Source organism: Lepidochelys olivacea (genome assembly GCF_965140295.1).
Source record: "Lepidochelys olivacea isolate rLepOli2 genome assembly, chromosome: 3".
Taxonomy (NCBI): Eukaryota; Metazoa; Chordata; order Testudines; family Cheloniidae; genus Lepidochelys; species Lepidochelys olivacea.
In genome coordinates, this window is record NC_140413.1 from 124,668,623 (window position 1) to 124,692,488 (window position 23,866).

Consider the following 23,866-nt stretch of genomic DNA (forward strand, 5'->3'; position numbering starts at 1 on the left):
CTCCACCTTCTCGTCCACGACTTCATCCTCTGGATTAGGTCCGCTTTCCACTACCTCAGACCCCGCCGAAGTCTCCACTGGGTTCTTGGTGGACCACTGAGTATGATACCCAACTCCTTATAGAACCGGCAGGCCTTGGGCACAGCACTGGAGCAACGGTTTGCCTCCCTTGCCTTCTGGTATGCCTTATCTTCACTCTGCATTGCACTGTGTCCCGATTGTACCCCTTTTCACACAAGCCATGAGAAATCTGCCTGTCGGTATCGAAATTCCTATGGCTGTAGCACAGCTGGGACTGGACAGCCTCCTCTCCCCATATACTCGAGATCCAACAGTTTCGCATTGATCCAAGCAGGAGAGCTTTTGCCATGTAGCATCTCCATAGTTAAGTGGGAAGATGTAATATGAGCTCTGCATGCCAAGCAAGCAGGAAGTGGAACTTCAAAAATTAGTGGGGCTTTAAAGGGGGAGGGGTGGGAAAGGTTGTTTACCTGGCTGCAGGGCAGCGGAGTTCGAACTGCTAACCAGAGTGGTCAGCATGGACATCACCTCCTGGAAGTCATTTATAGTGGCAAAACCAAGCACGGTGTCTACACTGGCATTTTGCCGCTAAAACATTAGCACAAAAAACCTGTCTCTCATCAAGGTGGTTTTGTTTTGTTGCCAAAAGCTGCCTTTTGCCAACAAAACTTTCTAATGTAGACAAAGCCTTAGGTTTGGGGCCCCTGGTGCTAGGCATTGTACCAGGACATATGAAGAGACAGTGCTTTCCTCAGAAAACTTGTACGTTGCAAATATCAGCAAAACTGCTTTTGTCATGTAATGTAACTATTGGAAATATGATAGGTCAAAAGTGCAGTACGAAATATAATTTTCAGACTTATTACAGACCCAGTAAATAAATCAGACAGACATTTTGCAGTTTTAAATTAGAGCATAAGAATGGCCATACTGGGTCTGACCAAAGGTCCATCCAGCCCAGTATCCTGTTTGCCTACAGTGGCCAATGCTAGATGCCCCAGAGGGAGTGAACCTAACAGGTAATGATCAAGTGATCTCTCTCCTGCCATCCATCTCCACCCTCTGACAAACAGAGGTTAGGGACACTAGATATTGTTTATAAATCTGAGTTCAAAGCGTTTCAATTTAAGGATTTTTTTATATGTTTGAGTTAAATTTTAACTATTGGTTTAAAAAAGTTAGTCTTAAATAAATAGCTGAATACATTAAGAAACGGTTATGAATTTTTAAACATACAAATAAAGAGGATAAAATGGAAGGTGTTAGGAGTTTGGGTAAAATTTTCTTGCTCCCCTAAAACATATCCTCAATCATAGAATCATAGAATATCAGGGTTGGAAGGGACCTCAGGAGGTCATCTAGTCCAACCCCCTGCTCAAAGCAGGACCGATCCCTGACTGAATACTGGCATTCAGTCACTGGAGTCATGAAAATGGAAACATTTTTAAAAACATTAGTCATTTTTATGGTAAAATGTATAATCTTTGAGCTCATATGAAAATAAATTTGAAGAAATTATTTTTCTTATATGAAGAATTTCTATTCCTAATATTAATAGGTAGATGAAGTATTCCATCTGCTTGTCCTGTTCTTGGTTATTATGGTTCAGATTAGAACTATTACTTACAAAATGGCCTAGAGAAAAGGAATATAGTGTGCCCTTGATAACTATAAGTTATGTGTGTACTCTAATGGCAAGTTCCAGACTTAGTTAATAGTGGTATATCAGTTATATCCAGAATTTACATACTTGGGGCCCTAATGTTGGGCATCTAAATAAGTAGCCTGATTTTTTTAGGGGTGCTGACCACTCCAGATGGAGCTTCGGGTGCTTATCCCCTCTTAACAACCAAATCCCTGAAGGTGCTTAAAATGTACTTAGTTGCCTAACTGTGTGTACTAAATTTAAATTTATCTATATCCATGCCCTATAGGTAGAGCAGAAAACCACTTCGGTAGGTTTCTGGTATACCTTCAGCTGCTTCTTCTTGACACTTCCCAGAGGTCCCCAATCTTTCTTCACTTATTCAATGATTGCAACCAGTATCTTGGGAACAGGCTTTCTTTTGTCCTAAACCTTTGACAAATTGCCCCTTTCTGCCTCTCCCATAAAGATGATTCTAGTTGTCTTTCAGAACTAATTATAGTGAATTTCCTACAAAAGATTGAAATAAAAATATTTTTAAATTATCAGAAACTTGATTTAATGTGATAAGTAGATTTGATTTAATTTGAGAAGTTGAAGAATCTAACAGAAATCTTTGATTTACATGAGAAATAAGTCAAGAGAATGAAAATGTGCACATCTTTAAAGGTCCTATGAACGTTCTCCAGGCTGCATGCAGTATAGTTGTAGCCATGTCTGACCCAGGATGTTAGAGAAACAAGGTGAGTGAGGTAATATCTTCTATTGGATCCACTTCTGTTGATGAGAGAGAGAAGCTTTCAAGCCACACAGAGCTCTTCTTCAGGTCTGGGAAATTTACTCCCAACATCACAGCAAAATGCAAGGAGGAACAGATGGTTTAGCATAAGTAGTTATCTTACCCACCTTGTCTTTCCATTCTCCAAGCTGTCAGTTTATCTTTTTTTTCCCCATGATGTACTTCATCTCTTTAACACTGACATGTCAGTCTGTCTTAGCCACCGACTTCTTAGAGGTCCTTCTTAATTGTTTGGTTATTTTAAAATAAGGTGTGAAATAGCATTTCTGCATTATCCATGGAAACATGTTGCAGTCAGAAAGAAACAAGATTGTTCTGGTGCAGTAGTATGGATGTGTTTGGTTTGTGTGTGTGGTCTGTGTTTTGGTTGCATGCCACAGTGAGGCTAGAAATTATTATATACAATTATTTCAATGAAATCTTCCCATTCTCTAGATTCACTTTTATTTTTTTCATTTTCCTTTTAGGTACCACATGGTCACTTTAATGCTGAATATATATGTGAGAAGAAAGATCTTGGTCAAAATAAAGCTTACTTGCCTGTAAATTTTCCCATCTCCCTTGAAAGTCATTTTTATGTTGACTTTGTAACGTGAAGAGAATGCACCTCTCTTCTGTCAATCCGAACACTTAGGGACAGTTCATTCTGTCAGCAGATAGACAATACACTTAGAAATTTTTTTGTGAGGTCATGCTTGTGTATATGGGATTTGCTGGATCACAGAGCTCATCTGTTTGTCTTCAGCATGTGCATCCAGTGGTTTAAGTGGCATGACACATGAATGACGCTCCCAAACCTAGACAAGGTAATGTTATGATGAGTTCTGAATGTCGAGGGTCAATATGGTTCCCAACATGGGGAAATTTTTTTCTCAAATTTAACTTTGTGAAAAACATAGAAAATTACATCCAAAAAGACTATATTAAAAAAAAAACATTATGGTTGCAAAGTTAAGCACCCAAAAATTAGGAAATGTCAGAATTAACGAATTAATTGTAAACTAATATTATTAACTGGGGTTTGAATAGAGACTGGGAGTGGCTGGGTCATTACACATTGAATCTATTTCCCTAAGTTAAGAATCCTCACACCTTCTTGTCAACTGTCTAAATGGGCCATCTTGATTATCACTACGGAAGTTCTTTTTCTCCTGCTGATAATAGCTCATCTTAACTAATTAGCCTCTCACAGTTTGTATGGCAACTTCCAACTTACCTATGTGTGTGTGTATATCTCTTACAATATGTTCCATTCTATGCATCCGATGAAATGGGCTGTAACCCACAAAAGCTTATGCTCTAATAAATTTTAGTCTCTAAGGTGCCACAAGTACTCCTGTTCGTTTTTGCAGATACAGACTAACACGGCTGCTACTCTGAAACCTGTCCGAATTAAGGTTGCCTGTGGATCTTTAATTTGTTTTCCTAATTTGCAGTGATACACTTTTTAATTGCATGAACACACATTTTTTCCAAAAGACCCCTGCCTCACACAGTGCACAGGATGGAGTATGCTCTGGGAATGAATCAGGGCTGTGTAGTGAATGAAGTTATATAAGACCCCCTCCATCACTTGTTGCGGAAGGTGTGAAGTGAATGAGGCAGAAGACTGCAGGAAAAGAGATGAATCTGATCATTAAGGCAGTTGAATGCTGCTCTAGAGAACTGGATTCTTCCTATGTGATGCTAGACAAGTGATGTAGACCAAAATTTCAGCTGGCCAGTGTTTCTCATTTTTTTGGGACCCTGAGATCTGATTTGCAGAGTGCTAAGCACTCATCTACAACTGAGGTCAATGGGAGCTCTTCCCTGAACATATAAAGTGTGATATAACGCTAAATACTCTGAAAAGTCAGGCCCTCGCCTTCTCAAATTGGGCACACAAAATTAGATGACTAATGCCAAAATTGTCAATTATCTATTTTAGGTCTTTATACTGCTGCCTGTCATGGTAGTATCTGAGCCAGTTCCACATAAAATCAAATAACAATGCAGAAGTCCTTAGTGAACTTCATGGAATCTTTGGCATGTCTCAATTTTAGGGGTCAAAACTTGGCTTGGAGTCTGTTTTTTGTTTGGCAGAGGGAGGTTGGTAGGTATTTATGAATAGAATGGGGACATTGTGTTCTGAGCAGCACTTAAGAAGGAAGGACTTTCTCAAAGAGGAAAGTTCTACATTGTTTCCTAAAGATGGTCACACATGGGGGCAGCCCGGCTCCTCCTTCAGTTCCATAGACCACTGGTGGTAAGGAGTGTTTGTGTTTCCTGTGAACAAAACTACTTGATTCTAACCGCTGGTACTCAGATTTAAAGTACTTCGACGTTCTTTTTATTTTCGTTCTGTATTTCATTTTCAGATTTAGTTCTCAGTTTGATTTTTCCAGTCTGGTGGGTCTGTGGACCCTGCCAGGTACTGGGGGAGCCTATGTCTGTCAGTGACCCTCATTCCCCCTATTTCAAATCTTTGGGTGAGGGCCATATTAGAGCCAAGTACTCCATTTGTCACAGCTTCAAGACTAGACTGAGGAAGCTGAGAGAGGAGTGTTTCCCATGTATTCTGATGCAGGCTGCTTTTAGACTGGCATCAGAGGCCCCTTGATCATCCAAGGCATGCTTTTAAAAGTCTCCTTGCTGGAGTGCTCCCCACACTGTGGGTACAGAGAGAGGCCGCAGGAGATTCCTGTCATCCAGGAGGGTAGTCTTTGATGCACAAGACATCAGAGCAGACCCGGCTTCAAAACATAGCAGAAGTTGGCATCAGTGTGTGGGATTCTTCCATAGAAGGTTGTTCCAGTACCAACGGTAGAGAGCATCCTTTGGCTCATCGCTCTGGTATTGGCTCATTCAGAGTAGGGATGTGAAATATTAAAATGGTTAACTGATAAGCACTAGTCTTACCATTAACCAACCCTAACTGTTAACTCCCAGCCCTGGGCCGGCTGGAGCAGCTCCAGCCACACCGGCCAACTCTAGCCCCAGCTCCACTCCCCAGGCCAGCTAGCCAGCTGGAGCAGCACCAGCCCAGAGCAGCCCCGGCCCCTCTCACTTTAATCAGTTGACAGGTTACACGATATAATTTTAATCATTTAAACGGTTACCTTTATAAACTAGATTTACATCCTTAATTCAGAGAGACCTGATCTGTTGACTCTGGTGCCTTCTCAGGGACTAATGAGACTACTTGCTTCTTCAGTGGCAGCAGAGCAATCATCCCTGATCACTACAGGACAGTAGCCCATGTCTGTACTGACTGTCGAAGAGTCTATGCCATGGCCAGTGATTGTTGTACCTGTTTACCACCATCACTGTTACTTAGGACAAAAGCCCCAGGTCAGGGGCACAGAAAATCCTTTTCTAGGGCCACCAGCTTTGGTTTCAACACTATTTTTCTGTCTCCTCTGGTTTGGTTCAGAACCCGGACCCTGCACGTGGTGTGTTATCAGCAGCTAAGAAGCCATCCATGCTTCCTCTTCCTCCGGTGCTGCATCTCTGACATAGATCAAGATCTCGATCGCTGGGGACCCCTTCCTGGTACCATGCCACCCTGGTTCTTGGAATACTTCGATTTCTTGTCAGACTCAAAGTAGTCTCTCAGGTATATCCATAATGAGAGTCCAAACCTTCCTCTTGGTTCCACTCTCACCGGTGTTGTTTTGAGAAGAGTTCAGCCAGAGTGTTCAACGCTTGGGACAGACATACCTGGGGCCTGGTATCATACATCCCCGTCCGTGGCCTGTTGGATGCCATGGGGGGACGCCCCCAGCATCCAGTTCTATATTGCCAATACTTCATATGAGTTAGATCCTCCAGGAGGGAGCCTTCTCGTGCTGGTTGATACTGATCAGCTTTTGGACTCTTAGGTTACAGGACTTACTTCAGCCTTCTCTTGAGCCACACCCTGTTCTGATACTGCAACAACAGCCATGGGAGCTATCTCCTTTGCTTAAGGCATCTTCCTCATTACTGATGAGGCCCTAGTATTGGAGAGATCATCTCCAGTACCGGATGACTGCGGTATATCAAGAGGTCCTCAGGAAAATGGCAGCTTTTTTGGATATTTAAGTGGGTGAGTTATTTAAGAGAATACCCAGAAGCTCTCTGAAGTTTTCCATTCCACAGAGTCAGGAAAGGTGGTCCTGCCTATAAATAGGGTCGTTATGCAGCTGGCCAAAATCTTCTGTTTCACCTGTAGCCAAAAGAGCAGAAAAGAAATATTGGGTTCCATCTTATGGGTTTGAACTATTCTGTTTACGTCCCGCACCTGGCTCATTAGTTATGGATGCGGTGAATGAGAGAAGCTGTCAGGACTGGGCTACGGCTATCCCCAAAGACACAGATGCCAAAAATGTGACCATTTTGGTAGAATGGGTTATTCTACGATGAGTTTATAATTCCTTATTGCTAATCACCATGTTCTGTTGTGGAGATATGACTATCTAATTGGAAAGAGTCCAGTTTTACTTGCGTGTCACTCAGAGATGCCTCATCTTTCAATCAGTTCTTCAGGCTTCTTTGGACATGGTGGATTTTGCATGGGCAGTGACTATGTACCATTCCTCCTGGTTGCAGTCATTGAGGATTCCTGTGGAGGTGCAGCAGACAATTGGGGACCTCCCCTTTGAGGTATCTTTCTTTTATCTAAAACAGATGAGACTTTGCATTCCCTGAAGGACTTGAGAGGAATTGTGAAGTTTTTGAACCTCTATATGCAGGTGATGAAAAGGACAAAATATAATTCTCAAAACGTCCTAGACAGCAGTATTACATCTTCCAGGAGGCTGATGATCTAAGAGGAGGCAAAGGTCACAGAAGAGAAGGCCAATGCCTTCTACTTCCTTGGTTTCTTCATTTAGATGTCCTCAGGACTCAAAGCAGCTGATTTGACTCTTATGTCAAAGACAGCATGCTACCTGACCAGGATTTCACTGGCCATTCCCCACTTTTCTGGGACAGGTTATCCCATTTTCTACATGTGATAGTTCATCACCTTGCACAAATGGGTACTGAGCCTGGTGCAATTGGGATACATCCTGCAGTTCCTTTCTATTTCCCTTCTACTATCCAGTCCATCTCCAGGGACCTCCTCATGAGTCTGTACTAAAATAAAAAATGCAAACCTTACGTTCTTCAGAGGCCTTAGAGGAGGTGACCCTTCTACATCAGGGCAGGGGTATGGATTCCAATTATTTTCTAATACCCAAGGCCAAAGGAGAACTCAGTCCCATCGTAGACTTTTGGAACCTGAACAAGTAAAGAAGATAAGGAGCAGAATGGTATTCATGGCTACAATTATCTCCTCCCTAGATCTGGGAGACTGGTGTGCTGCCATTGACTTACAGGTTGCCTGCTTCCATGTGGGTATTGATCCTGGCCACAGGAAGTTCCTGAGTTCTTCTTGTGCCAGAACATTCCTGCCACTTCCCAGGTATGTCCTTCAAGGATCATCATCAGATTCTTAGGTCAAGTAGATGCATGTACATGCATGACTGCTCAGGGCACTGCAGGCTTGGCTCAAGTCAGTCTGTCATCCTCCGTTTCACCTCCTAGACAAGTTGGTATGCATCTTGGACAGGATGTTGGACTGGTGGATGAGCCAAGACTGTGTGTGTAGAAGTTCCCTTCTCTCCCCCCTCCCTTCCATCACGTTAATAATGGATACCTTGGCCACAGGGTGGGGAGCATATCTGAGTGACCTGTAATCTCGGGGGTTGTGGACTGCCCATGATTCCAGGTTATACATAAACGTATTTGAGTTGTGCACAATATTCCATGCCTGTGAGCAGTTCCTGCCTCATTAATTCAGGGCAAGACTGTGTAGGTACTTATTGACAGTGTCACAGAGGTGTTTCATGTGAACAAACAAGGAGGTACCAAGTCCCGAGAAGGAGAGTAACCTTTTTTCCTTCTGTGCTTTTACCATAGACTCAAGAATGGCCTATTGAGGTTAGAGAGAGACAGGAGCACCATCACAGGTATAAACCAATGTCGGGAGCAAGGGTATAATTAAGGAAAGCAAGCTGTTGATGTTATGGGCAGAGAAACATAGAGGCGCCCCATAAGAAAAGGACCTGGGGATTACAGTGGATGAGAAGCTGGATATGAGTCAGCAGTGTGCCCTTGTTGCCAAGAAGGCCAATGGCATATTGGGCTGTATTAGTAGGAGCATTGCCAGCAGATTGAGGGAAGTGATTATTCCCCTCTATTCAGCACTGGTGAGGCCACACCTGGAGTATTGCGTCCAGTTTTGGTCCCCCCATTACAGAAGAGATGTGTACAAATTGGAGAGAGTCCTGCGGAGGGCAACGAAAATGATGAAGGGGCTGAGGCACATGACTTATGAGGAGAGGCTGAGGGAACTGGGCTTATTTAGTCTGTAGAAGAAGAGTGAAGGGAAATTTGATAGCAGCCTTCAACTACCTGAAGCGGGGTTCCAAAGAGGATGAAGCTGCTCTATTCTCAGTGGTGGCAGATGACAGAACAAGAAGCAATGGTCTCAAGTTGCGGTGCGGGGAGGTCTAGGTTGGATATTAGGAAACACAGTTTTACTAGGAGGGTGGTGAAGCACTGAAATGGGTTACCTAGGGAGGTGGTGGAATCTCCATCCTTAGAGGTTTTTAAGGCCCAGCTTGACAAAGCCCTGGCTGGGATGATTTAGTTGCGGTTGGTCCTGCTTGGAGCAGGGGGTTGCACTAGATGATCTCCTGAGATCTCTTCCAACACTAATATTCTATGATAAGTAGTTTGCATCGCCTGAACACACTCTCATATATCTGCTCCCCTCACACACAATCTCTCTCACTTCCCCAACACACTCTTTCTGTCTCTCCCTCTCCCCACTCACACTCTCCCCTCCCCCCATACACTTCAGTTGAAAAGTGGCTGGCTATCTAGTAGGATGCCCATGGAATGGTGGGATTGAGAAACCTGCATCATGTGATGCTATACCTGCCCCATGAGGCATTGTAAACCCTTCCCAAAGCACCCTGCAGCCAGTTGCACGATGGGATAGCTACCCACAGTGCACTGCTCTGTCAATGCAAGAGCTACTTATGTGGATGTGCTCTGCCAACACAAGAAGCATAGTGTGGACATGTAACACTGGTTTGTTTAAAGCGCTTTAATTAAAGCGGCGTAACTTCTGTCAGCAAAACTTGGTAGTGTAGACAAGGCCTTAGAGTGGAACATCAAAACTTGAATATTTAGAGTGAATTTGTCACATCTGGAGTGTATTATATTCTGAGTCAAACACATTGTTATTGTCCCCTGCAAAAAAATCCAAATAACTAGGTTAAAAATAAAATAGATTAAAATACAGTAATTTCACATCAGTAAACAATTATGCAACATATAAAAAATTGGTTGTTTATTAATTGACTTCTAAAACACAAAAAAATTGGGAGCCAATTCAGTATTCAAACAGTTTGGTCAAACAAGGAACATGCAGGGGAGAAAAAATTCCAGTTGAGTTCGCTAAGATTTATTTATAAACCCAAAGAAACCACCTTGTTATTTCGTTAATATCAGAGTTTTAGTTCTCTCCCTCTCCTGCTTGGTGGCTGGCTACAGGTATTCCCATACACTTTATAAGGAAGACTTTGATAATCCAATTTATCTTTAACAAACCAAAAATTTCTGAGTGTTTATCTGCAAACTCCTGTAATGGAAAGCATAGATTATTTATGCTTATTTATGAATAAGCAGCTTAAGTCATAGCTGCTGTTGGGCAATTTAGGAGCTGTCCTTCGGGGGTTTACACGTGTTCAGTTGCATACTTAAGATCATGTGAACTCTTCAATCTTAAAACATTTCAAACATTTATAGAATATTGCTTGCCATAGAAAGTGATCTTCTCAGCTTCTTGTGAAGTTTGTTAGCTAGCCGGTCTCCTGGTCTACAGGCTTGTTTGTGTCTTAGTTGTTGGCTCATGAGGAGGTGGTGGAACCCAGCAACAATGGTCAGTTGCCAAAGAAGGAAGCATGGGCCTTTCTTGAAGTCACATGGCTTTGGAGGTCTGATTGTCTGGGCAAGGACAAGGGCATCAAGTCATCTTCTGTCACTACATCTAAGAGTTTATGGCCATGCTTCCACCTTCCCCTGTAACTTATTTTTGGAGTACTTTGAGTTGGAATAAGGCATTCTCCCAGAGTGGCTAGGCCAAGCAAGAGTAAGTGTATCATATGAAAACTGAGGATTCTTTCCTACTCAGCAGTTTGGATGAAAAAAACCTTTAAAGAATCCATCAAGCTTGACTAATCTGTATCTGAACATTCGCGACTGTCTACTTCAGTGGTTCTCAACCTTTCCAGACCACTACAAAAAAAAAAAAAAGAGTACTTGTGGCACCTTAGAGACTAACCAATTTATTTGAGCATAAGCTTTTGTGAGCTACAGCTCACTTCATCGGATGCATTCAGTGGAAAATACAGTGAGGAGATTTATATACACACAGAACATGAAAAAATGGGTGTTTATCATGCACACTGTAAGGAAAGTGATCACTTAAGATGAGCTATTACCAGCAGGAGAGTGGGGAGGGGAAAGAAAACCCTTTGTAGTGATAATCTGTTCCTCAGACATTCTTATTAACTGCTGGAAATGGCCCACCTTGATTATCACTACAAAGGGTTTTTTCCCAGGAATGCCTTGCTGCTAAATGATGAACTAGCACTCCGCTGAGCCCTCAAGGGCTCTTTGTTGTAGCCTCACACTCTACAAAGCAGCATGGACTGAGGCAGGAGGGAGGAAACAATAGATACAGGGCAGTAGCTGCAAAAACTTCCCTGCAAAAACTGAACATCATGATGAGCCCAAGCTATCCAGCTGAAGCGCACCACTCCCTCCTCTTGACAGCACATGCACGGCTGCACAGGTTCTGACTTTCCAAAGTGCTGGCGGTGGGGTGGGGTGCATGTATGAGTGAGAGACGTGCATTGCCCCTTTAAGTATGCTGACCCCACTTCAAGTACGTTGCCCTTTTAAAGAGATCAGCGAGTTCAGAGAGGAAGCAACAGCTTCCAGGAAGCTCCCATCCCGCCTTCTGTCTCTGAGCCCCTCCACTCCTTTGTGTAGCAAGCACGCAGTGTGGGGGCAGGAGCAGGGAGACATCCTGATATCAGCTCCCTTCTCCCCCCTTCCCCCAGCAAGCAGGAAGGTCGCAGGAGCAGCACGGCAGTAAGGGGAGGGACAGCTGAACTGCTGCTGGGCAGCTGCAGAGCCACATACTTTACAGGGAATTTAGGGGAGCTGTGTCGTGTCTCTCCCCCCCCCCCCTTCTAATCCCCACAGGGAGGCTCTGCTCTTCCAGAGAATCCTGCAAACGGTGGACAAAGCAGGCAGCTGCCAAACGACATTGTAAGGGAGCATTACGCAACTTTAAACAAGCTTCTTCCCTAATAGATCAGCAACGTAACAACGTTAACCAGGACAATGTTAAGTGAGGAGTTACTGTATACCCCTTTCAGGAGTCGGATTTGGCTTGTGTACCCTCAAATTGCACCTTACTTAAAAACTACTTACAAAATCAGATATAAAAATACAAAAGTGTCACAGCATGCTATTACTGAAAAATTGCTTACTTTCTCATTTTGTCAGTATAAAATTATAGTTTGTACTGACTTCGCTAGTGCTTTTTACGTAGCCTGTTGTAAAGTAAGCAAATATCTGGATGAGTGGATGTCCCCCTGGAAGACCTCTGTGTACCACCCTGGTTCAGAACCAATGGTCTATTTACTAGTCCCCAAAATCAGTCTGCCTGGACAGATTATCCCTTTCAGGAAGCTGATTGCAAGATTTTTCTAATCTCGAACTGGACAAAAAATTGAACAAAATCATTGACCATTTTACAAAAGTTCTAATTTTTTAAATATCCATTAAATACAAAATCAGATCTTTTAAAGATGAGTTGGAACTGAATTCTATTACTTAGTTATAAACACTGGATATTTTAATCTATTTCACTTCCTTTCATCGAAGGGCATGCAAATGAGTAAAGATCCTTTTTGAAGCAACAATTTAACGTATTTTCCATTGACTAGAATAGAAATCGAAATAGTTGTTAAAATGACAATTTTACAGAGGAAAATTTTATTTTAATTTGACTGGGAGGTTGAATTCTCACAAGATCCCACAAATTGAATAATCATCATACCTTAGCTTATGTTTTAGTATTACGTATCAGAACAGCTAATGTGTGGTGTCTCAAGAAGTTTTAAATTACAGCTGCTGACAAATTTTTACAAAGACAAAACTATGTTTCAGAAAGTGACTTTTTTAATTATAATTGTTTCACAAAAATCTGCTGCCATTCTGTAAATGGGCTGATCCAGGTAACTATAAGCTAGTTAGTCTGATATGAGTCCTGGGCAAAATCTTGGAATGGTTGATGTGAGATTCAGTAAATAACGTATTCTGGGTTTTTAACATGACAGTATACGTGGGTTATGGAAAACACAATTTGTCAGACAAATCTGATACCTTTATCAACTAAACTTGTAATTTTATTAAAAGTAAATGTTGACTTACAATATACTTAAGTCAACTCCCTTATAAAAGCCGCCTACTACATGATATGCTAAAAAAAAAAAAAAATAGCACTATGCAAAGTTGATGTGCACACACTAAATGGATTAAAAACTGGTTAATTTATGGATCTGAAAGCAGAATTGTTACTGGAATCTGTCAAATGAGGGGGTTTCTGGTAGGGTACCCTAATTATCTGTTCTTGGCTCAGTGCTATTCTCTGTGTGTGTGTGTGTGTGTGTGTGTGTGTACACACACACACATATATATACACACACACGCGCATTATTAGTATATGAAAGAAAATATAAAAGCTTTGCAACAGATATAAAAATTGGTGGAGTGGTAAATAAGGAGAACAAGTCAGTTGAACAGTGTAATATGAGTTGCTTTGTAAACAGGGCTCATTCAAACATGCATTTAAATATAGCAAAATGGAAGGTTCTGAGGTTAGGAACAAGCAATAATATCGGTCACAATTACAAGATGGGGGGCTATATCCTGGAAACAGTCTTCCTAAAAGATTTAAGGATCATGACAGATAACCAAATTAATGTAATCTCCAATGTGATGTTGCAGCTAAGAGAGCTAACATCATCTTTGGATGTTAAAATGGAAATATCAAGTCTGAGTAGGGAGAGAAAGTATTAAAATATATGTAGCATTGGCGAGACCATTACTGGAATGTGTCTGCTTCTGGTGTTCAGACTTTGTAAAGGAATTAGAAAAATAGGAAAGCATTCAGAATAGAGTAACAAGAACGACTACTGTCTGGTAAACCTGCTTTATGGAGAGAGACTTAAGAAACTCTGGTTAGTTTTATCCAAGAGAAGTTTAAGAGATGACTTGATCACTGTCTATAAATACCTTATTGAGGATAAGATTCCTGATTTTAGAGGGTTCTCTAAGTTAGCATAACAAAATCTAGTGACTGGTAGTTGAAGCTAGACACATTCAAATTTGAAAGAAAGATGAAAATCTTCGAGAGCATGATTAATCACTGGAACAACTTAATGAGATGTAGTGAATTCTCCATCACTTGAAGTGTTCTAATCAAATTGGATGTCTTTCTTAAAAAAATAAATAAAATTCAGGTGTAATTCACCCAAAAGTTATAGGCCTGATGCATGAATATGGTGAAAATAGGTGAAAATACTAAGTCCGACTAGATGATCATGGTTTCATCTGATCGTAATCTAGGAAACTTTCAGAAGATATGCCTAGCCAAATGCTGGTTGCTTTTATGTATTTATTTTTTGCTGAATGAGATTCTTTTAGAAAAACCAAAATGCAGATTTTATACTCTTACGTGATTTCTGTGTGTATTCATGTGTGGTTTATACTTTTTAAATAAGTGTGGTATCACGTAATTTTAGACTAACAATTTGTAAATTAGTTTCACAAACCTAGTGTCAGTAGCAATATTTTATGAGGCTTTGAAACATTCTCCAGTACTGTTGGAAAGCTAAGCACAACATTGTTTCAGTGAATGATGCACCTCAAAACTGACCAGTCTGGTTTTGTTGTCCACTTCAAATAAAATGCAGAAAGCAGACAAACAGCATAATTGGTGAAAAGCAAACTGGATTTGAAATTTTTTTTAATAATCTTAGCTGATGTTTGTAAGCTATATAAAGAAACTTTAAAATGACTTGCCTAAAGACAGTGCTTTTAATAGAAAATGTAAGATTATACATTTGCTATGGTTTTCATCTTTTGATAAGTGTTTTGTTGGGAATATAAGTGATGGATACATTTCATAGAACATTCTGGGATAACTGTTAGAAGTCCAACTTATTGCATGACTAAAGTGAATATACAAATAGTTATTAAAAATAGGAAAAGCAGAGTTTTTTGTGGGAAAATGGGCAGTATGACCTAGGATTTTGATTGAACTGGTATTTTGTAGACTGACATCTTCAATATAAAGTGATCTCCATGTGGTTTCTTCAGTTGGTGTTCCATTTTCCTCTCAAGTACTACAGGCAAGTAAGGATGCTGAATTTGTAATGAATAGGAATGGGTCAGTGTAACATTTAGCTTCACATGAAGTTGATTCATCTGTGTCTCGAATGTGGGTTGTCCTAGATGAATGCATTATTTCATTTTGTAAGTTTACTAATATTGTATATGCCTCAATTTAAGTCAAATACATGATTTCATATAACTGATTTTTGTTATCTGCAGACACTTGACTAATACTTGACTTATTTTTTTTACTGTATAATTGTTAATTTCTTCCTAAACTTTTCTTAGCTTGGAGTTAAGATTGTGCATTTGAATAGGATTTTTGAGTTGTGCGTTGTGGGTTTTCTTATATGATGAGTGAAAATCCCTCTTAATTATCAGCGAAAGCTTAAGTAGCCTTGGTATGTGATGTCTGGAAGAGAGCAGTCCTGTTCAAACCAGTGTCGAGTCACCATAATGAGGTTCGTCACTGCAGCAGAGCTTCTCTGCTATAGACTTTTTGAACATCAGTATTTAGGGAAGCTGTAAAGGGAGATGGAATTGTGGGAAATTGTAGTTGTGTGGGATATAGTGGAAAGGAAGTCTTTCCTCTGTGTTGAAAGTATTCCCAATTTTAAGCATGTTAAGCTTAAGATTGGAAAAATATTCCTCCTTTTCTTTGAGTGTCCGTCTCCGTCACCAGAAGACCTCCTCAGCCCTGAGCATGTATGAAACCTCTGCCTTCCCTGGTGGTCTTAACCACCCCTGTAGATTTTCCCACCACTCTTGAATATGTGCTACAGTTTGCCGCATGGATTCCTATCTAGTCTTGTAAGGCTTCTTTGAGATGGGCTTCACTTTGTGGTGATCCTTAGGAGGTTGCCTCCCCAGTGGAGCTGGAAATTATGTTTCTTGGGCAAATTGCTATCATTTCTGGCATGAACAGTAGTTGGGAAGCAGACAGGGCAAGAGGACTGTTGAGTCGGGATGAACTGGGGGAGCAGAGCTGGGAATCTAGATGGGTGGCAGTGTAAGGGATGCAGCTTCTCAGAATATAAATTTTCCACTGAGATCCAATATTATTTTGATCTTCAAGTTGAAAAATACCAGTTAAGGTGAGCAAGCCAAATAATTTTCTGATTTTTTTTTAAACATCTACACCATTCCCCAAAGTTGCCCTGAATTTGGTTTTTAAATTGTCTGAAAGCTTGGTGTGAAATTGTAGGTTTCACTTTTAAAATCTGATGATGTAAAAGCCTGAAAAAAATAACTCTGGGGAAATTTTAAAGAGATGTGATCTTAAATTTCTTTCAACTCTAACAGACGAAACACTTTAGAATGTAAAATGTACCTAGAAACTGAAGTTTGGCCTCCTCCTTGAAATAGTCCATCTTTGAGACTAACTTCTGTAAATTGTCCTGTTTAAAAGATTTCCACACAGCTTAGTGGAAAACCCAGCACATCTTTTCACGATCAGAGCTGAAGATGTGCATCACTAGGAGCATCACTCCTGATGTACACCTCTTGTAATGTTCTATTCTCAAATAAAGGAAGAATCCTCCAGAAAGTATGTCATGAAAGTGTGCCCTGAAACTTGCTTTAGTGGCAGAGGTTTTCAGTCTGCCGTGTACCCATCACACCATCACAGCTAATGCGTCTGATTTTTGTGGACGATTATGCTCAAATCTTGTCTGTATTAGATCAATGGTACAAATACTTAGCATTCTGAACAGTGTGTGTTGTATTGTTGGGGCCTGTGGAACGTGTTTCACAATTGACTATGGGTCTGTTCAATAGAACAGTTGTACTGTATCCAGCAGTTAGGGTGACGAGACGTCCTGATATTTAACTCTTTGTCCAGCGTCCTGACCGATATATGATTGGGACGCTATTTGTCCCAATATTGTAGGGTTGCTTGCCAGGAATCTGGCTGGCGCAGGGCTGGCAGGCTCCCTGCCCGGCTCCCCGGAAGTGGCGACAGCTCCCTCTGGGTCCTAGGCACAGGGATGGCCAGAAGGGTTCTGCGTGTCGCCCCCAACATGAGCACCAGTTCTGCACCTCCCATTGGCTGGACCCAGAGGGAGATGTCGCCACTTCCAGGGAGCTGCCTCAGCTAAGCCCCGCCCGGAGCTCTCACCCCCTCCCGCACTCCAGTCCCCAAAACTGAGTCCCCTCCTGCTCCAAAACTCCCTCCCAGAGTCAGCACTCTGAACCCTCTCCCATGCCCCTTCCCCAGCCCTGAGACAGACACCCCCCTTCCCCCCTTGGGTGTGGAGCGGGGGTGTAGAAAACTTTAAAGTATTCTTTTTCCTTAAATATCAGGATTGTAAAATTTTATTATCCGTGTTTATATGTTGGCATACTTGGAGACTTAGAGAATTGGAGCAAGAACTTTTCTCATTTGTCAGTCAGAGATGTGTTTGGAAACTATAAAATACGGTTTTTCCTTGGAGTTTTGGTAGGGGGTTGAGTTAAATAGTTGTTTAAAACATTCTGTCGTTTTTAGTTTAACATCTAAAAATTGCTCATACATCAGTATCTAATCTCTTGTGATACTGTCCCAATACTGTTGTTCTGTCCTCTAGTCTATAGAGACTTCCAGGAGGACATGGACAACTTTATAATATAAAAATAAGCAAAAGACAAGACTTCATATTTATCATGTAAAAGTAAGTAGAAAATGACTCTTGTGGTGGGGAAGGTATATTTATACTTTCTTTAAGCATAATAGAGGCAAAATAGGATTCCAACAATTATTTTCCTTTGCAGGTCATAGAATCATAGAATATCAGGGTTGGAAGGGACCTCAGGAGGTCATCTAGTCCAACCCCCTGCTCAAAGCAGGACCAATCCCCATCTAAATCATCCCAGCCAGGGCTTTGTCAAGCCTGACCTTAAAAATATCTAAGGAAGGAGATTCCACCACCTCCCTAGGTAACGCATTCCAGTGTTTTACCACCCTCCTAGTGAAAAAGTTTTTCCTAATATCCAACCTAAACCTCCCCCACTGCAACTTGAGACCATTACTCCTTGTTCTGTCATCAGCTACCACTGAGAACAGTCTAGATCCATCTTCTTTGGAACCCCTTTTCAGGTAGTTGAAAGCAGCTATCAAATCCCCCCTTGTTCTTCTCTTCTGCAGACTAAACAATCCCAGTTCCCTCAGCCTCTCCTCATAAGTCATGTGTTCCAGTCCCCTAATAATTTTTGTTGCCCTCCGCTAGATGTTTTCCAATTTTTCCACATCGTTCTTGTAGTGTGGGGCCCAAAACTGGACACAGTACTCCAGATGAGTCCTCACCAATGTCGAATAGAGGGGAGCGATCACGTCCCTCGATCTGCTGGCAATGCCCCTACATATACATCCCAAAATGCCATTGGCCTTCTTGGCAACAAGGGCACACTGCTGGCTCATATCCAGCTTCTCGTCCACTGTCACCCCTCGGTCCTTTTCTGCAGAACTGCTGCCGAGTCTTTCGGTCCCTAGTCTGTAGCACTGCATGAGATTCTTCCGTCCTAAGTGCAGGACTCTACACTTGTCCTTGTTGAACCTCATCAGATTTCTTTTGACCCAATCCTCTAATTTGTCTAGGGCCCTCTGTATCCTATCACTATCCTCCAGCATATCTACCTCTCCTCTCAGTTTAGTGTCGTCTGCAAACTTGCTGAGGGTGCAATCCACACCATCTCCAGATCATTTATGAAGATATTGAACAAAACCGGCCCGAGGTCCGATCCTTGGGGCACTCCACTCCAAGGTCATCTTGTCGGGATTACTGCGTTTTAAAATATTAAAGTCAGGAGATTTGTTAGGTAAAATTTTAGATCTCCTTTATTTTTTCAGGTGGTAGTGCTTTCAGTTTGTCCTTTGTCGTATAAGTGAGTTTCACATTTTGGTGGTTCATCCACACTCCATAGTTACAAAAAGTTGTGGTGCATGTTTGCATCTGAAATTTTTTCCCAAAGATGGTTTTACAGTGACATTGTGGTTAATTACTCTGCTAATATATTTCTCATACCCTCATCACCATTTTAGAGATACCCTCCAAAAATCTGGATGTAAAATAGACTGTCTGGAAGGGAAACAAACAGTTAATCCAGCAAATAGGTTTACATCAGCAAATAAATTTCATCTGGCCTATCTTCCATCAAACTGCATCTAAAAATACATCTGACTGCATTTTTCATTGTGATTTTTTTAGCATCATTGACGCTTAAAGGTCCTGTTCACCTTCAAGGTTCATTTAGGTAGAGTAATGCCAGCAATGGTAGCAAGGCTTCCATCACTTCCCATCCAGCAGATTTACAGATCTACTGTATAGTTTTCTATTTATATTTTTGAAACAAATGTGTATTACTGTATACACATTTTGTGTCATGACATTAATCCAGTTTTGGTTTATCAGTGACATGTTTTTAAAAAGAGAATTGTAATGGTCCAATGACTCAACTCATTTATTTCCTTTTGGTCTCCTCTCAAGTTGTACAGTGTATGTTTACTTGATTGAGATAATCCTACTTTTTAAACATTTTTATTTAAATGTTCTTGTTCACTGTCTAGGGTATCTTTTTTTTCTTCCAGAAGACAAGTCTTCAGTATTTGCGTGCTTTGTTCTTCCAGGGACACACCTGCGTGATTAATTTCTCATTGTCGGATCTCTTGTAACTCTTGTATTTGGAGAAGACAAACTGTGTGCCCGATTCGTCTCTGTACATAGTGACTAAAGTAGATTTATGTTCCTGTCCTCCCCCTCCCCCAAAGCTGAGGAATATTTATTTACTAAGCCCTTTTAAAAATTTGATCAAAACAATGTAGATGCATGAGGCTGCGTTCATCTGCTAAGACAATTTAGTGAGTCAGATTTTGCTACTGTTCCTTCCAGATTTGATCATATGCGTGAGTAGGAACACAAGGCTGGGATATATTTTAACTCCTATCTTAAAAAAAAATAAAATAAAAAATTACAGGTAAGTAGTATTCCTACAGTATGTACACCTTGCAGAGAATTTAGCTTACTCTGAAAGCTTTTTCCTGAATATTGTGTATTCCTGAATGTTCCAGTAGCTAAGCACCAATGTTACCAATATCAGATACTTAAATGGATTAGCACAATAGCTGTAGTTACTTTCTCATGGAAAATAATTTATAATCCTGTGACTTCTTAAATGTTAAGAAGCGTTGATCATCCAATGGGAAAGCTTTATAAAATTCAGTCTGAGTTTCAGATATTCAGTATGGGCAGTTTGGCATAGGGATTCTGTTAAGGTATTCTTCACTTTAAACCTTATACCAGCTTCATATGTAAGAAATGGTGAGAGCAGCAAAGTGGCAGGAAGCTTTTTATACTGTTCATTTACTTGTCAGCATCATTGTTATGTAGTTCGAATACATCTCTAGGGAGTTTTTTTTTGACTGACTGTTTTCTCACAGAGCTGATGTACAATACAGTTAATGCTGTATTCTGTGATTTAGGTACTCTGTAGGATTAACAGTTTTAAGTGTATTCCTTACTAATGATGTCTCTTCTTAAGAGACCAGATGGTTTTAGAGAGAGAACGTTCAGTATATGGTCTAATAGTTGTGTGTGCTGTTGTAGCAAATCTCTTCTGGAGTGCCTGACTTTGAAAGATGTTCTCTCATTTAAAAAAGTAATTTTTAAAATAAATTATGTGTTAATAGAAGGAAATACGTTCTGTTATGACAGTGAACTGGAATTCAGGATGTCTTGGTTCAGTTCCAAGCTATGGCACAGAATTCCTATGTCACTGCTTTATGGTCAGTCTTTCTGCCTCAGTTTCCTATTTGTAAAATGAGATAACACTTCCCTGCTGCAGTGGGGTGGGGTGGCTAAATTAATGTATGTGAAGCATACAAGTATTGTAGTGTTGGGTTCGTATAAATAAGTACATAGGACTTAAAAGAAAACAAGTAATTTGCTGATCTTCATATTTGGCAAATATCAAGGTATTCACAACCACTTGCTTAATTTATACAGTTGTGTAATAACAAACTTTGTCTTAAAAACTCTGTTAACTTTGAAATCAGTCAGTCTCAAAGACTTAAAAGTAGATTCATCTACTACACCTGTCTGAGTCCCATTGCTAACTTTGGGGTTCACAATCACTTTTTCATATTTTTAAAATGTTTTTCTCCCCTTCAATGTGTGAAATATTTGAACAAACGGGAAAATGACTGTACAGTAAGTGGTATCAAAAACACAAAGTAAAGACACTGGAACAACAATGAGATTTTTTTTTTCTCTGCTGTAATCTATTTCAGTTATAGGAATCTTAAGTGTTACTAGTAATGATAGGAGTACTTGTGGCACCTTAGAGACTAACATTCATTAGAGCATAAGCTTTTGTGGGCTACAGCCCACTTCATCGGATACATAGAATGGAACATATAGCAAGAAGATATATATACACACACATACAGAGAAGGTGGAAGTTACCATACAAACGGTAAGAGGCTAATTAAGATGAGCTATTATCAGCAGAGAAAAACAGTTTTAGAGCGATGATCAAGATGGCCCATTTAGAAGTTGACGAGAAGGTGTGAGGATACTTAACATGGGGAAATAAATTCAATGTGTAATGACCCAGCCACTCCCAGTCTCTATTCAAACCCAAGTTAATGGTATCTAGTTTGCATATTAATTCAAGCTCAGCAGTTTCTTGAAGTCTGTTTTTGAAGCTTTTCTATTGTAAAATTGCCACCCTTAAGTCTTTTACTGAGTGGCCAAAGAGGTTGAAGTGTTCTCCTCCTGGTTTTGGAATGTTATGATTCCTGATGTCTGATTTGTGTCCATTTATTGTTTTGCATAGAGACTGTCCAGTTTGGCCAATGTACATGGCAGAGGGGCATTGCTGGCACATGATAGCATATATCACAATGGTAGATGTGCAAATGAACGAGCCTCTTATGTCAGAGGACCTAATGTGATTAGGTCCTCTGATGGTGTCATATGAATAAATATGTGGACAGAGTTGGCATTGGCCTTTGTTGGAAGGATAGGTTCCTGGGTTAGTGTTTTTGTTGTGCGGTGTGTGGTTGCTGGAGAGTATTTGCTTGAGGTTGGGGGGCTGTCTGTAAGGGAGGACCGGTCTGTCTCCCAAGATCTGTGAGAGTGAGGGATCATTTTTCAGGATAGGTTGTAAATCTTAGATGCACTGGAGAGGTTTTAGTTGGGGGCTGAAGGTGACAGCTAGTGGCATTCTGTTGTTTTCTTTGTTGGGCCTGTCCTGTAGTAGGTGACTTCTGGGTACTCTTCTGGCTCTGTCAATCTGTTTTTTTCACTTCATCAGGTGGGTATTATAGTTTTAAGAATGCTTGATAGAGATCTTGTAGGTGTTTGCAGCAAATGCGGTTGTATCTTAGAGTTTGCTGTATACAATGGATCGTGTGGTGTGTCCTGGATGGAATCTGGAGGCATGTAGGTAAATATAGCGGTCAGTAGGTTTCTGGTATAGGATGGTGTTTATGTGACCATCGCTTATTAGCACAGTAGTGTCCAGGAAATGGACCACTTGTGTGGATTGGTCTCGGCTGAGGTTGATGGTGGGATGGAAATTGTTGAAATCATGGTGGAATTCCTCAAGGGCTTCTTTTCCATGGGTCCAGATGATGAAGATGTCATCAGTGTAGCGCAAGTAGAGTAGGGGCTAATAAGCGATGGTCACATAAACACCACATACTTACCTACGTGCCTGTATTTGGTAGTACAACTCTAACTAAAATGACCCTTGGATGTCATCACTTTCAGATTCAAATGCAAAGCTCTTTTATTCGGCTTAGCTTTGCCACAATACGTTTTTCACTCGTACATAGACACACAATGGCACTCAACCACTCTCTCAAACAAAGTAATAATCACCCACTCCCATAATCCGTGTAAACTAATCGAGTAAATTTTCCTTCAGGCTGGGAAGGACAAAAGGGATTTTTTTTTTCTATTTTTGAGTACTTGAGAGCTTCTCAGATGCCATTATATGACCACCTGGATAAACCAGAAAGAGCAAACCTCTCTGTTCTAGAACTGTTCCAGGATCAATGTACCATTTCCCCAAAGAGAGGGGAAAACAAGTTGTATAATTTTCACAAGTGTTTTTCAGCCCTAGCTTTTTGAGACAAAATGGCTTTATATTAGTTTAGAACATTGCACTTTTCAGAATTTAACTAGAAATTAAACTGTTCTGAATAAACATTCAGTTTCTTAGTTTGGTTTTATTTCCTTCTATTGTAGAAGTTAGTTGCAATGAAGTAAAGATGGAATAAAATAAAATCAGATTTGTTTCCTTAAAATTCCTTTTCATTCTCCCTGCTCATTGTACTTTTTTGTTTTTGTTTTCCTTGATTTTCCTAGGAGTAATTACATTTCATGCTTTCGCTCTCTATTTTTATTAATGTAAGTGTAATTTATATACTTTAGGGGTGTATGGAAGCAGTACAAAGGACTTTCTTTCCTTAAAGCATTTTTCTAAGGGATTCTTTTACTAAATTTCTCTGTCACGTTGTAATAAACTTGTTTTCAGGATAACTAAAATTTGTAATGTGCAGTTAAGACAGTCACTTAATTGTTTTGCTACTAAGAGTCAGATCTTCTAAGACACACTTTAGGAGCATCTGTTTGAAGAACACTGATACTTTAGCGTTATACTTCTTATGCAGGGGTATATGATCAGTGTTTCTAATGGAGTTATTTCTGGTGCCTCAATAATCCATAATTAATGTTGCAGCTGTCCTGTTACAACCCCTACTTTTACCACCATTCTATAACTTTGGCTTGAATTTCCATTTTAGTTCAAAAATTGGCAGCTTGCTCTTAGAGACCAGAAATGAAATTTTTTTGCAATATTTCGGGGAAACTGATCAAGAAGTTTGTTTCTTGTTACCACCAGTACATGTATGCCAACTTCTCTTTTTTTCAAAGAAA

General features: G+C 40.6%; 1 protein-coding gene across 9 annotated transcripts in view; it reads left to right on the top strand.

The window, feature by feature from the left end:
- Nucleotides 1-23,866, top strand: part of QKI (QKI, KH domain containing RNA binding) — a 321,434-nt gene that overhangs the window by 190,105 nt on the left and 107,463 nt on the right. The gene's annotated exons all lie outside the window — the stretch shown is intronic.